General features: G+C 42.2%; 1 pseudogene; it reads left to right on the top strand.

Annotated features, from left to right (window-relative positions):
* Positions 1 to 3,096: 3,096 nt before the first annotated feature.
* LOC136543348 (uncharacterized) lies at positions 3,097 to 5,177 on the top strand (annotated as a pseudogene).
* Positions 5,178 to 15,858: the final 10,681 nt, after the last annotated feature.

Here is a 15,858-nt window from a genome sequence, read left to right on the forward strand (position 1 = left end):
CAGCCTTGTTGTTGGTAACTGGCAGGATTTTTTGGACAATTGCAACCATGTTCCAGTTATTCCTACATGCCCAGTGAGGCATCTTGTAAGGTGGACTGCATCTGAATAAGCTGCTTATGGTTAGTTACATGTTTCGTATTTTGTATATCAACTTCTTTTTTCTCTGTGGTTAAACTTATCTGTAGCTTATTTAATATGCAGGCCCTATTTAGGCCCTTTGTGATCTTCAGTTCTGATCTGGAGCACTTTGGGTGGCTTTGGTACCCTTAATTATGTTAGGTAATGTCTTGCTTTAATGCTTTTATACATGTTTGGAGCTTATAAGAAAATGCATGTGTTTCGACAGAGGAATGTATATGATTCCGTTGTTCACTGTGCTTAATTTGAAATACAACATCATTGTGCACACCGTCCAGCTTGTTTTTTTTCTTTTAAATCCCATTCGTTAATTTCTTTCTAAGATATATTTGTACTTTGTTGAAGCATCAATTCAATGACTAGAAGGGATTTAGGAAGAAAACTGCATTGCCATTTGGTCTTGCTTGGAACATATTGTATAAGCTATCGATAACACTTTCTATCCTGATCGTGGTCATATTGGTCAGTGTGACTGTGTGAGGTTAGGGGGTTTGAACTTGTTAGGGTGGACAAGTGGTTTAGAGAAGCTAAAATGATGGTCTGTAGCTTATTTAATTGTATACTTACTTGTCTTCACAAGTCCTCAACCAATGGAAGTAATTGAGATCTCTTCTGACATGGCACGAAGTATTGCCTCATTGGCGGGCTCTTGGTCTCCAGGTTAGAGTTTTACATTCTTAATTTCCTTTCCCACTTAGGTGGACTAACTCTTACCATAATGTGGTATTAGAAAATTGTCCAACTCATGTGTACTTCCTTTTCAGGGCAATATGAAAGTTCTCATATTGCAGGGCCTCGGTCTTAGTGGTCACCATGATGAAGAAAGTTATCTTGTGCTATATAGTTGTGTGAGAGAGAGGCAAGTGGGTCTGATACTTTTGTTTGCTTTAAGATACATTCTGTTGCTGCACTGTGAGCCATCCATCGAGATGGCTCTTTGTTAATTCGGTTGAGAGTGGGTCGAATACTTTGGTTTGTTTTAAGATACTTCCGAGTAGTTGTACTGTGGGTATGAAAAATATATGTATATATGTATATTTGTGGCGATCAGATTCGAATTTGAATTATATATATATATATAGTCAGATTTGAATTATTATTTTTTTGCTAGAAAATCCACTGTAGGGGCGGTTCTTGATTAAACCGCCCTTACAAATACACACAGCAGGGGCGGCTGGTGATACAGCCGCCCTTACAGAAGTCCACTACAGGGGCTGCTGATATTACCAGCCGCCCCTATAGAGGGCACTGTAGGGGCTGCTGAAAACACCAGCCGCCCCTACAGAGGGCACTGCAGGGGCGGTCAGGAAACCGCCCCTACAGAGGCACACTCTGTAGGAACATCCTGGGAAGGGCGGCTGGCGCAACCGTCCCTACAGAGGCTCTAGAGCCGCCCCTATAGTTAAATTTTGTAGTAGTGTGAGACAGTGCAGGAATTAACTATGAAAAGCCATTCTATGCCGATCAGGGGCGAAGCCAACTTCAAATATATGGTGGTGCACTGCTACGGGGACAGACATAGTTTGGTTTAATTTTGATGAAAAATACCTTACAATTTAATTCTGATATTATTTTCTGCACATCTGCTAGAATTCAGTCACCTGATATCTCAGGCGATGGGTTCATGTACTGTCTGCCGCTCTTTGCTGTTGAGCTGACGTAGGCAACAAGAGAAGCATGATTCGATGGCTAGCAACGTCGCCTGATCGTTTCAGAGAGAGAGAGAGAGAGAGGCACCTGTTTAATAGCAATCCCCTATTTTCTGCCATACCCATTGCTTGTAACCCAATATGCAGGGTTTATGTCATATCAGTAAGTTACGTTCGGGCTGGTTGGCCAAGGTTGAGAATGTGAGAAAATGTCATGAATTTGTTTCATTTGCTTACTTTTTGCCTCTCTCTCTCTCTCTCTCTCTCTCTCTCTCTCTCTCTCTCTCTCTCTCCTCTTGTTTAAGTAATCCAATCCACTGCATTTTTTGCAGGCTTTTAAAGTCGGAGGTCGCATAAACGTCAAGCTTATTGAGGTTGGTAGCTATTTTTAAGTTCAAACATGGATGCAAGATTGGGCTGTAAGCTCTAATCGTAGCATCTGTCTCTAAGGCATCCGTAGTGCAAAACTGTTACTCATTTTCAAATTGTAAGTCGTTCACTTTTGAGGTACAATGTTTATATAGTATGTATGTAGAGTTGTAGACATAGCATGATTTATTTTAGTTTTATGAATTATTTTTTTCTAAGCATAACCATCTAAAAGCATGATTTATTTTTTATTGGCGTCACCGTAGCATTAGCACGGGCAATATACCAGTCTCCATTAGTTTCCCCAATAATCTATCTCCAATATATCTGTATTGAGGTAGCCTAATATCACTTTTGTGAGTATTGAGCGAGGTAGCCTAATATATATGGTCAAAGTCGATCTGAAAGAGCATGGGCATGGCAGACAAAGACAGGAGGCTATGAATCGAGCAGACAGATAAATTTAGACGACCCACTCCATTTGCAGGTTCACCTTGCGGCTTGGTAATGCTACACTCCAGCGGAATCAGTTGCCGAAGCTCCTCATGGTGCTCTCCCTCTCACCTGGAGCTGCTACTTGCTGTGTGCGCTCGATATTTCAAGGAATGGGAAATTGGGGAAGAAGAAGAAGCAGAGAGCTCAGAGGAAGATGGCTGCTGCCTGCTGTGCTTAGCGTTGACAAAGGAGATGGTTCTGCTCAGTGCTCACCAGCCAAGCCCACATCGCCGGCCGGGGTCAGTAGCAACTTTGCTAGCTGCCCTGCTGTATTGGGTTTTTTTACTCTTGCTTTACTACTAGTAGTACTACTTGTTTATTTGCAGCAACTGCGCCAGTTTCCAAGCTGCCGCGTGGTCCCAGGAGCCCAAGCAAGAGCGCGCCATGTGATGGGATAAACTATGGAGATGCAGATGCAGCGTGTGTACAAAACCGTAGTGCAGCAATGAAGCACGTGTCGGCGCAAAAACGTGCGTCGATACGTCAGACACGCTGTAAGCCGGAACGACCTGGAGATTTGCTGGGCTTCAATACAGGACCAGTCGATCCTAAAAGTCCCGAAAGCGTGCTAGTCAATTTGATCTGCAATTGCAAGGAGAGAAAGCTTATCAGTAATTTATGGTGGAACATACCGGTGTTGCCCAGACAGTTCCAAGTGTGCTGCTTAGAGAGCAGCCAAATAGAGGAATCGACTAAATAGCCGATACAAGGAGAAATCGACTCTTCCGCTTCTACACACTTCAAAAGAAAGAAGCCTCGCAAACAAATTCCGGTGGGTCATCATCTGGTGACTCGAAGCTTAACAAGCTCTGGTAATTCAAGAAATAATACGATCTATGTAGGGTCTTATAACCCCCTATTTGATGATCATTCTAACTTTGAAAATGAATTATTGGACACTGCAGGCTCGGCTGATCTAAACCCATTAAATGGTGAAGATCCACAAGCCTCAAGCGGGAATGGCTCACCATCTTCGCATAGTGAGAGTGAGCCTAGCAGTGCTGAACAAGTGCTTGCCACAAATCAAGGTCAATCCGTTGAAGAGCAGATGAACCAAATGATGGCTGCCTTACAACAGAAAGAAGAAGAGTTGGCCGCGCTCCGCGGACACCAGAAATCGTACAAATGATGTGAACACTTCGACCAGTCATAATGGTCCCCATCACCAACCTGAAATCACACTCGAAGCCATACAAAGGATGATTTCGGAAGGCGTAAAGGCTCAATATATGCAAACGCATTATTCCATGCGTCCGGGGTATGTGAAACCATATCCGCCGGAGGTGGACATGGTACCATTTCCGAACAACTATCGCCAACCACAATTTAGTAAATTTAATGGGACCGGATCACCACATGAACATGTGGCCCATTTCCTTGCTGCATGTCAAGATACAACCCACAATGGAGCTCTTCTCCTCCGTCAATTTGTACAAACATTATCGGGTCCAGCTTTCACATGGTATAGCAAGTTGGCACCTGGCTCCATCCGTACATGGGAACAAATGCAGGACGCCTTCCTAGAGCGCTTTTATAGCACTCAAAGGATGGTGGGAATAACTGAGCTGACTCAAACCTTACAAAGGCCAAATGAGAAAGCTGCGGATTTCATCAACAGGTGGAGGAATTTAAGCCTCCACTGCCCACAGCCAATCACCGAACCAGAAGCAATTCGTATGTGTATGAATAACTTGAGCCCGGACATGGCCATTCACCTACAGGGTGTAAGGCCAATAACTTTCGAAGAGTTGTCCTCAAAGGCCACAGACATAGAGAATTATATGCATCACATGTCTCGTCCACCGAGGACGTTCAACAAGGTGCCATTGGATAAAAACAATCCACGAGATAAGCCCACACCTTCTAAGCTGAAGCAAATGCAGGCCATGGAGACAACGGTGGGTCCTCAAAAGTTCCAAACTGGGGGCACCGCCACAAGATTACCAAGCAAAGGGGGTGCACTAGCTCCTAGAAGGCCAACTCTTAGCGAGCGACAAAATCAGAAGTACTCTTTCCCCGACGAAGAAGTGGGGGATCTCTTCATGGGCCTACGGGAGTTGAAACTCATCGAGCTCCCCAAACCGAAAAGGCCGGAAGAAGCTTCTAAATTCAATGAGCCAAATTTCTGTCACTTTCATCGCATCTTGGGTCATACGCTCAAAGATTGTTTTGTGGTAAAAAACATGATACAAAAGCTCATAGATGAAGGCACCATAGATGCCGATCTACTCAAAAGCATGACAAATGGAAAGAAAACGGCTACGTCAAATGTCGCCACTTTTCAAAGTGATCCGGTGAGTTGTGCAACTCCAAAAATGTGCCCAACTTATGATCGATATATGATATCAAAACCTGAGCATGTTAATATGTCTTTCTCAGAGCATCCACAACAACAAGCTAAGTGCCAGCATGAAGGCAAGGCTTTCCTTCGGTGGATCCACACCCCAAAATGTGGACCATCAGGTTCCCAAAGATCAGGAGAGCGTCGACAGCAATTCTCAAGACGATTTGCTCTTCGACAAATGATGGAAAAAGGCGAAGGCCCGCGCTTCTACCAAAATATAAAGAAGCGCGAGGACAACCCTTTCGAAGAATATGCTGCTTTTCCCATCGGAGTTTTTGAGGATGATGAGGTGTCTCTTCACTTCCCTGAAGAAGAGGTACCCGAAGTTGCTGAAGTTCAGCTTAGATCAGGCCGTCAACTACCTAGGCCATCTCCCCAACAAAGAAATCCCCCAAATGTAACTCCGAATGATGCGACTGACCATACTCCTAATGTGTCGGTCAAGTATGATGTAATCTCGCACTTGAAGAAAATACCAGCTATGCTTTCTGTGTATGATGCATTGTGTCTCTCTTCTGATTTGCGAAATGCATTTATTACTGCACTTTCCTTCCCTGAAGATTATAGGGTTGAGGTTTCACAAGCAGAAGTAAAGTTATCCCAAACTCAAAGTATTACGTTCAATGATGAGGATCTGTTGTTAGGAAATAAAAAGCATAACAAACCCCTTCTTATGTTCGGCGAGATCGATGATCTCCCCATTAATCGCATAATGATTGATGGAGGTTCAGCCATAAACTTGTTACCCTTGCGCACTCTTAAAAAGATTGGGTATTCTAAAGGAGACCTATGTCGCTCAAATGTTGTCATTCATGGCTTTAACCAAGCTGGTCAAGAAGCATTGGGCACCATATCTCTGGTTCTAAAGTTTGAAAATCTTATGACATATGTATACTTCCATGTCATTGATGCGGCTACCTCATATAATGTTCTTATCGGTCGCCCATGGCTGCATGAAAATGGAGTTGTTCCATCTACTCTCCATCAATGCATCAAGTATAAAGATCCTTCAGGGAGCGTGATAAGGATTTTTGCTGGTAAAAAACCATTCACTATAGCAGAATCCTTTTATGCTAATGCAAAGTTTTATTTTGAGCCTATTGATAAAGTCTCAAAACCAAAATCATCATTGCCGTTGGAACAAAATATCCCGAAGATAGAAGATGTCAAGTCTGCATCCAGCCAAAAGATATACCAATACATACCAAGCAATCAAAGGAAGGAAGGCGATCCGACATTTCGCATCATAAGTAAACCCTCTCAAAATAGAGGTATTTCATTTCCAACTCCTTTACCTCCTTTGGTGCAAAATAAAATAAAACAAGCCCAACTTGAAAGGGATAATAAGAGTAAATTAGTTACACAGGTCACTGTGTTAAATAAAGATGATAAAACATTACCCATCTCTTTATATGACAACAAAGTTCTTTATATTATGCAACAGATGGGCTATGATATTTCTACCGGTCCTTCTTTATGCGATGGTCGGGGGTAGCTCGCACCATTTGAAAAGTTGATGTCCCAGGCTCAGCTCGAAGCCTTGCACCAAGATCAAGCATTAAAAGAAGAGAAATATGGGTTAGGCTATGAAGTTAATATGACCTCTGCTGAACCTCTTGATGCTATAGAAGCATCTCCACAAATGGAAGATGGAAATCAACCAACTGTTGATGAGTTGGAAGAAATTAATATCGGCACGGACGACGATCCCCGGCCAATCTTCATTAGTAAATATCTATCTAAAGAAAATAAGTAAGAATACCATAAATTTCTTTCTGCAAATAGAGATGTCTTTGCTTGGTCTTATGAAGAAATGACAGGTCTAGACCCAACAGTGGCTGTGCATAAATTGGCCGTTCGAAAAGATGTTCCTCCGGTGAAGCAAGGACAAAGAAGATATCGTCCAGAACTTCTCCCACAAATAGAAGCTGAAGTTGATAAACTCATAGCTGCTGGATTTATTCGAGAAGTGAAATACCCCAAATGGGTGTCTAGTATCGTGCCCACGAAAAAGAAAAATGGGCAGATCCGTGTATGTGTGGATTTTAGAGATTTAAATAAAGCCTGTCCAAAAGATGAGTTTCCAATTCCAATCTCTGAAATCCTTATTGATGCCACTATGGGGTATGAAATATTCTCCTTCATGGATGGTTTCTCTGGTTACAACCAAATAAAAATGTCACCAGAAGATGAGGAGTTGACAGCATTCCGTACACCCAAGGGCATATATTGTTATAAAGTGATGCCCTTCGGATTAAAAAATGCAGGCACCACGTATCAACGTGCAATGACCATTGTCCTTGATGGGTTATTGTATGAAATTGTTGAGTGCTATATAGATGATATCGTTGTAAAATCTAAGCACGAGAAAGATCACTTAAAACATTTGGAAATGGTGTTTGACCACCTTAGAAAACATAAATTAAAGATAAATCCTATGAAGTGCGCCTTTGGAGTATCTTCGGGAAAATTCCTGGGTTTCATAGTCACCAAGCGTGGCATTGAAATTGACCCTACTAAAATAAAGACAATTGTCGACATGCCTCGACCAACAAACTTGCATGAATTAAAGAGCCTCCAAGGCCATTTAGCGTACATTAGAAGGTTCATATCAAACCTGTCCGGGAGGTGCAAACCTTTTTCCCGGCTCATGAAGAAAGGAGTCCCGTTTCAATGGGATCAAGCATGTCAAAATGCATTCGAGGACATAAAAAATATTTAACAAATCCCCCTGTCTTAGGCGCGCCAATTAAAGGGCGACCATTAATCCTTTATACGGCAGCCATGCCGACTTCATTAGGTGCTCTTTTGGCACAAACTAATGATGCATGAAAAGAAGTCTCCCTATATTATTTAAGCTGCACCCTATAGGGGGCAGAGTGCAATTACCCGGATATAGAAAAAATATGCCTGGCATTTGTATTTGCAGCACAAAAGCTTCGCCATTACATGCTAGAACATACAATACATCTTGTCTCGAGAGCTGATCCACTCCGACATATCTTAAATAAAATGACATTATCTGGTAGATTGGCTAAGTGGGCGATGTTCCTTTCACAATTTGATATTGTGTTCGTGCCTCAAAAAGCCATTAAAGGTCAAGCTTTGGCTAATTTTCTAGCCGCGCATCCCATACCTGATGACTTTCCCATTGATGATGACCTACCAGATGAGGTAGTCTTCACCACTATGGTGTCTAAGCCTACATGGCAAATGTATTTTGATGGTGCTTGCCGAAAATCAGGAGCAGGCGCAGGGGTCATGTTTGTCACACCAGACGAAGCAATACTTCCATATTCCTTCACATTAACTTCAGCGGTTTCAAATAATGCTGCTGAATATGAGGCTCTAATTATCGGGCTTGAAATGGCTCACAATATGGGTTTAAACATACTCTCTGTATATGGAGACTCCCAATTAATAATTAATCAATTGTTGGGAACATATATGGTAAAAAAGCAAGGGCTTTTGTCATATTTTTGGAAGGCAAAAGAACTAATGGCTATGTTTGCTGATCTGAAAATTCAGCATGTTATAAGAAGTCAAAATGAGAAAGCAGATGCATTGGCAAGCTTAGCTGCTAGCATGTCACTAAATCTGTATCAAACTGTGAATGTTCACGTAGAGGAACGAAGAGTCCTCCCCATACTTACTGAGGAAGAAGACATACCATCTACTTCAGCCATGACTATAGATACGTACGAAATTGAGATGGGTGATTGGAGAACACCTTTTCTCGATTATCTTCTTCATGGATATTTGCCCCTAGATTCTAGTAAAAGGTCTAGGATTCGAAAGAGATCACTAAATTATACATGTATAAACGACACGCTTTATCGGCGTTCATGCGATGGCATTTTACTTCGCTGCCTTGCAGACAATGAGGTAATCGAAGCTTTAAATGAAGTTCACTCCAGAGTGTGTGGCGCACACCAATCTGGACCCAAGCTACACTACCAACTGAGACATTTAGGTTATTATTGGCCTACAATGTTTGATGATTCTATGAAATTTGCAAAGAAATGCCATGAATGCCAAATACATGGTAATTTCATACATCAACCCCATGAACCATTACATCCGACTAATATGTCTTGGCCCTTTGAAATGTGGGGAATGGATGTAGTTGGGCCAATAAATCCCCCGTCTTCTAAGGGACACAAATTCATTCTTGCCGCAACTGATTACTTCTCTAAGTGGGCAGAAGCTGTAGCACTAAAAGAAGTCAAAGCGGAAAATGTTGAAAACTTTATAAGAACCAATCTTATATATCGATTTGGGGTTCCAGCCCGAATGATATCTAATAATAGCACGTCTTTTAAAAATAGACAAATAGAGAAGATGTGTGCTAAATTCAGAATTAAGCATCACTTCTCCACAGGTTATAATCCGGCCGCTGATGGTCAAGCAGAAGCATTCAATAAAGTGCTATGCAAGTTGCTTAAAAAGATGGTCTCACAAAATAAGAGACACTGGCATAAAAAGTTACTCGAATCCTTGTGGGCATATAGGACCACGACTCGGACGCCAACGAAAATGACTCCTTACTCACTTGTGTATGGAGGAGAGGCGGTCCTGCCACTAGAGGTGCAAATTGCCTCCTTAAGAGTTGCTATCCAAGAAGAACTCAATGAAGATGATTCGGCAAAATTACGCCTAAGGGAACTAGACATCCTCGAAGAAAAACGTCTTCGTGCATTGCAAAACTTGGAGGCATACCAAGCTAGAATGTCCCGAGCTTTTGACAAGCGCATAAGGAGGAGGTCATTCAAAGAAGGGGATTTGGTTCTAGCGGTCATTCGGCCTATGAATATTACTCATCGAATGCAAAGCAAATTCGAGCCTAAATGGGAAGGTCCTTATATTGTGAAGGATGTCTACTCTAGTGGCGCTTATAGAATCATATCCCCGGATGGCGAGTATTGCCCACCGCCAGTAAATGGAAAATTTCTAAAGCGTTACTACGCATGAGGAAATATGCATATTACGCTCCATTGCTATAGGAGCCTAAACTGTTAGCACCCAAAAAAAAACGCTCCTTCATGAACCTAAACTGTAAAGAAGACATATGCTCAATTGCTTCATGAGCTTAAACTGTAGCATCAATTACAAAAAAAAACAATGCTTCGCAGCTTTAAGAGCTTAAAGTGAAAGTAGAAAGATGCTCCTGCATGAGCCTAAACTGTAAGAGGAAAAAAAATTATATACTACATTGCAGCATGAGATAGTCTAAAGTGCCAGTTACAAAGTTTAATTTGTGGGCAGCATGCAATCCATGGGTTTCACTGTATTCGGTTACAGGACATTGGTTTGCCAACTATGTATCAAAAAGAAGATACGGATAAACGTAACAGACCAATGAGCCCTTCCAATGCATTGGAAACAAATAAAGGTTCTGATGCACATTTGAATTAAACAAATAGTTCGGAAGTAAACCACTTATAATTACAAAGCCAAATGAAACATGACACATGTCCCATAAAATGAAGAAATAAACGTTCATAATTAACTATAGGAAATAAAATACTCGAAGTCTGACATAAAGCTTGGCAAAGTGGATCGAATCAGCTGGATCCATCAGTTGACTTGGGAGAGGGTTTGGTTCAGATCAGTCAAAAGCTTCTCAGCTTCCTGGATAGGAACCATCGTCTTTCCCAGGAGGTCATCATTGGCTCTCTTGTTTGCCTTTGTAGTGGCATCACACAGCGCTTGTTCTTGCTCCTTCACTTCTAATTCCTGGGTAGAATGAGTCTTCAATAGCTTTTCCTCCTTGTCCTCCAGTTCCTTCAAGGCAAGGTTAAACTTGGCAACCTCTGCTAAAAGCTCAGCTTTCCTCTCTTCAACTGAAATCATTTCCTGGGCGGTAGCTTGGAGAGCATTTTTCTTAACTGAAAGCTCTTGTTTAACCTGGCCAACAGCTTGGTCTACTCGCCTAGAGCTTGCTTCAAATTCAGAGTGGGCAAGTTGCAATTGTTGGGAAATAGCAACCAGTTTGTCCAGCATAGCTTTGATCTTGGAAATGCTAGCAAAATTCCCAGGGAGACTAGTCGAAGTAAGTTGCAGGGCGGCACATCGCTCCGGGTCTTTCAATGTAGTAACATCCAGCCCGTTGAGAACTTTTAGTGACACCTGATATGCTGTTGCCAAGAAAATCTTCTCAATCTCAGTCGTGTCCATGCTTTGCGTATCCTCGGATAACGCTTGGCGGGAGAATGGATGGTCAAGCTGCTGTCCACAATCTAAAAAAAACATTAAACAAGTTTGTAAGGGAATATGGCTGTTACGTGCACAAACAACATCTACAGATTTAATAAAAAAAACAAAATAATACCATTGATAAAAGCTGAAATTTCAGTTGAGTCAATGTCAGGAAGAACAACACGAGTCATATTATACGGGGACTTTGAAAAATCCCCACCCTGTGGTAGTAATGTAGCTTTCAATAGAAGGAAGAGGCTGTAAATTGCCTTTCTTATCCACTATACCGAAATATGTAATGACTGTATAATCTTCATCATCGGGAGTGATGTTGGGGGCAAGTGCAATGGCTGGGCCACAACCCTCATCCATATCAGTAAAATCAAGCCTTCTCTTGGCTGGTGGATCCCCATTATCTCTTGAAAGGATATTCAAGGGCGGGTGACGCTTCTTGTTGTTCTCAACTGGCACAATAATTTGATTATCTATCAAATTCTCTTTTGCCAACAGGTTGTCAAGTAACACAGGTTGGGATGAAGGACCGGCAACAGGGTTTGTTTCAAAGTGATCCCGCTCCTAAAAAAATGAGAAAGGAGTAAAATAAGTCATGAGAATAGAATTAATCTTCTTATAACTGCACTAGTTCATACGATGGACAAGGGAGAAGGAAAATATACCATGGCTGTTTGACCCTGATAGTCGATCTGTACACCCAGAATGTTGTGCAGCTCTCTCTTCCAATGATCATTATTGGTCATCTCTTTATTCATGATAGATACAAGATAATCTTGAAGATGTTCTTCAGCTACCCTCTGCACCACAGTCAAGTCACGAGAGGATAGATTTCGAGGAGCAAGACCTGGGTGTATATGATAATCACATTGTCTAGCCCCAAAACTGATAGGGTCATAGAGGTTATCTTGGCCCAAGCTGTGTAAAATGGAGTTAAACGGTTCTATGAAAGCACTGAACCATCTAACCCAAGCCAGTGAAGCACGTCCTACACGATACTCATCTGGTATGAGATGCGAGTCCTCATATATCGGGCGTAGAAGATGTCGCCAGTGAGCATATGCTATCCCAACGTCAGATTCAGTTACCAAACTAGTCAACGGAAGATGAGGAACGACTTGATCCAATCCGAACTGTTTAGCTGCACATTCTGGGTGGTATGGCTCCAAAATGCAAAAGTCCGTCTTGTATGTAGCAATTCTCCATGGGAGCATACCACGACGAAGTGATAAATCAAATATTCTGTTGGTCCGAAGTGAGTTTGGTTGAGTTGTTAGGTCCTCGTCAAGAGGCTCGTAGGGATTCCACAAAATGTTCTTATCTCTACACAGAAGCTTATGAGCACTCTTGGGACTGAAAAGAGTTGGCTTCCTAGACATAGTATCCAGCATAGTTGGCCGCACTGAAGGATACGGGCAAACAGGGATATTGACATGCTTCATTCTGTTACCAAATACCGCCGGTATGTGATCCCCTATCCAGCCAATCAGATAGTGGACAGGCCAAAGCTTCCTCAAAGATGCAGGATTAATAGGCTTGGTGCTAATAAGCCTTAAAGAGTAATACAAAGAACACAAAGCAGGTTGTGCCAAAGCAAATTGGTGGCCGAGAGTCATCCATGAGGCTGTCACTAGTACACCTGGTCGAATATATGGCCGCCCTCCAACAATCGCGAAGCAACATATCCAGAGTGTTAGGAATGCAGCGGTATAGATATTGGAGAACTCACTGCTATCAAAACCCGAAAGATTTCCTAGGGTGCAATGAAAGTAATCGCACCACTTTTGGAAAGTAACTTTTCCTCTATCCTCAAGTTTGCGCCATGCCCTGTAGAGAGGCAGTAAAGTCTTTGGATACAGCAGCATAGCTGGCTCCATGTGAGCACGAGATGGAATGAATTCGTCATAAGGTTCCCCATCCAGTGGTAAACCGGCCATGTTCTTCATATCTAAGAGGGTGATTGTACGCTCTCCGCAAGGAAATACGAAGGTGTTCGCAATCGAGTCCCACCTCTCCACTAGAGCTCTTACCACGGAGGGGGATATAGGGTATTTTCCTAAGGAACAGAAGATTGCCCCATAAATATAATCCTTGCCCGGCTCGCTTCCCTTGAGATGAGATGAATGATTAGTTAAAACCCTGGCAGCCCATTCATGATAACCATTAGGCATTGGGATGTGCTCTATCTCAAAATTTACCCATCCAAAATCACCTGACACCACTCGGCTACCCAAAGGTGAGGCCGTATCAGATCGAGGTGTAGGTGCCAGTGTGTGAAGAAAACGGGCTAGAAAATGAGGTTGAGATCTCCATGCACGATTGGGATTGGAAAAATTAAAATCCCCTTCGACATGTTGTTCTTCCTTGAGAGCAGGGCATGCCGTTTCATTATCAAGGGGTTCATATGGTTGCAGTTTTGCCACTTCGTACAGAGGCGTCCTATGAGGAGGAGAAGGTAGTGGCGCGTCATCCATCTCCCTAAAGGAAAAAGGATGGAATAGGTGAATGCCGTAGTGCAATCAGATCCACAAGGTAACTCAAAGCATAAATCGATATAAACATATGGTACTGAGATAGATACGTACGGAAAAAATTGCATTCGCACGGCAAACAAAAGTCAAGCAGTGGCTGCACGAAAGCCGCGATCAAAACAACAGACACTAGGCTAATAATAAAAAATCAATCAAATTATTTACATTCCAAATGCTGAAGGGTACTAATCAGCGTCGTATATGATGATTATGTGGAGAGATAATAGACAAACAGCACTATCGTATCTTCGGCACAGGTGCCGTCGTACGTCGTAGCGGTGAGCGGATACTCGTCCACCAAAACTGAAATTCTTCGGCGCTCCAATCCTTGACGATTGTAAACAGAAAGAAACCAAAGGATTTAGGAACACCATAAAGACATACGGTGAAATTAAGGAAAAGAGTGGGAGAACCTCGTTTGGTTCGGAGCAGGCGAGTCTCTGTTGCCGTGGAAACCCAAAAGAGATCTATGAGAATCCCCGTAGACCCTAGTTGGGAGAAGCAAATAACTAACCCCTATATTGAGGCCAATATCCCACTACTTCCTATCATCTTGGGGATCAGGCTCATTCGTGATATGGCCCAGAAAGCCAGAAACGGCAAGAGGATAAGTGCAAAAGAGAGAGAGAGAGAGAGAGAGAGAGAGAGAGAGAACGTGCTCATCCATGAGCCTAAACGGTATGAAAAAAAGATGATCTATTGCAACACGAGCCTAAACTGTTGGCATAAAAAAATGCCCCCAATGCATCTTCAATGCATCATGAGTTTAAACCGAATTCAGAAAAAAATCCAAAGTTCTTAAAATTAAACTGCGACCATGGAACGATATTCAAAATATTATGTCCTCCAAGAGTGATATAAAGATCAATATAACGTGAGACTATACATCATTGCTTGATAAGTATCATTTATATGCACAAATCTCCGTGTGAATCAAGTGCCCCAAAGTATGTTTCAAAAAAAAAAGCGAGATCATAAAAAAAGCGAGATCATAAATAAATAAATAAATAAAATCTCAAGTTTCGAGCTCCGGATCCGTCAACATATACGAAGTAGTTTTCGCATCCGGACCTCGAGGGGGCATCTGTTGACACCAATTTTAGCATACCCAAAAATGTGTGAAAACATTTATACCATATTAAATAAAATGGTATAGATGATCAAGTTTTATATGAGTTTGATATAGGCAAATAAAGAATAATATAACATCGTTAAAGAGGAAAAGAAGGTGGAGCAAAAAGAAAAAAGAGACACACATGTACATATATGCATGAGCGTATTCACGCCTGGAAAGAAAATAAAACTAATGTACGTGTGTGTATATACATATATATATGAGGTTGGCTATGAAATATAGTGCATACAAATATGCAAGGTGAGTAGAAGGCGTATGCGCATGTGTTTTTCCTACATATAAATTAAATAACATGTATTCGAGAATGCGTGACTGGCCGGATATTATACGGTAAATACAGACAAAATATGAATTAAAAAGGTTGTTGATTAAATGATCAATTAATTTGGTGCAATGAGTGACGTAGTGATTAACCAAAAAGAAAAGAAAAAAAGATAGTGAGAAAAGAAAAGAAACCTCGTACATGTAGTTTATACTAATGACCAGCAAGTTAATCTAGTTGACGGGAACACAAAACAGGCACGGAAGTTTGGACGTATACAACAGTGTCCAGTCAGGAGACGGTTCTACCTTGACCAAGTCCATCGTGAACTCCTCTGACCAAGACTAAATGAAGCCACGATCGCACGCTCCTCGCCAGCGCGCGCAGGGATACAAAGAAGGACGCTGAGCACCGCTTATGGCGATCGTTTGAAATCAAATACTCTAGGCGCCAAACCTCCAGGTAACTTGCGTCTGCACTGCTCTATAAATAGTGGGCACCGGCCGTGAGAGAGAGATACGCCTGGTTCCCTGAGTCACAGTGCCGCATACACTCCCGTCCTTGATCAGAGAAGCAAACACCAGACTATTACGTGATCTTCCACACACACATACACTTGCTCCTTGATCAGAGAAGCAAGCACCGGGCTGTTGCTGCTTTGTCCGAGGTCCTGAAGAAGGTGAGGCCGCATGGCGCTTCTCTGATCCTACCCCCTCCCATCGCTT

This window comes from Miscanthus floridulus, chromosome 3 (assembly GCF_019320115.1).
Source record: "Miscanthus floridulus cultivar M001 chromosome 3, ASM1932011v1, whole genome shotgun sequence".
Taxonomy (NCBI): Eukaryota; Viridiplantae; Streptophyta; class Magnoliopsida; order Poales; family Poaceae; genus Miscanthus; species Miscanthus floridulus.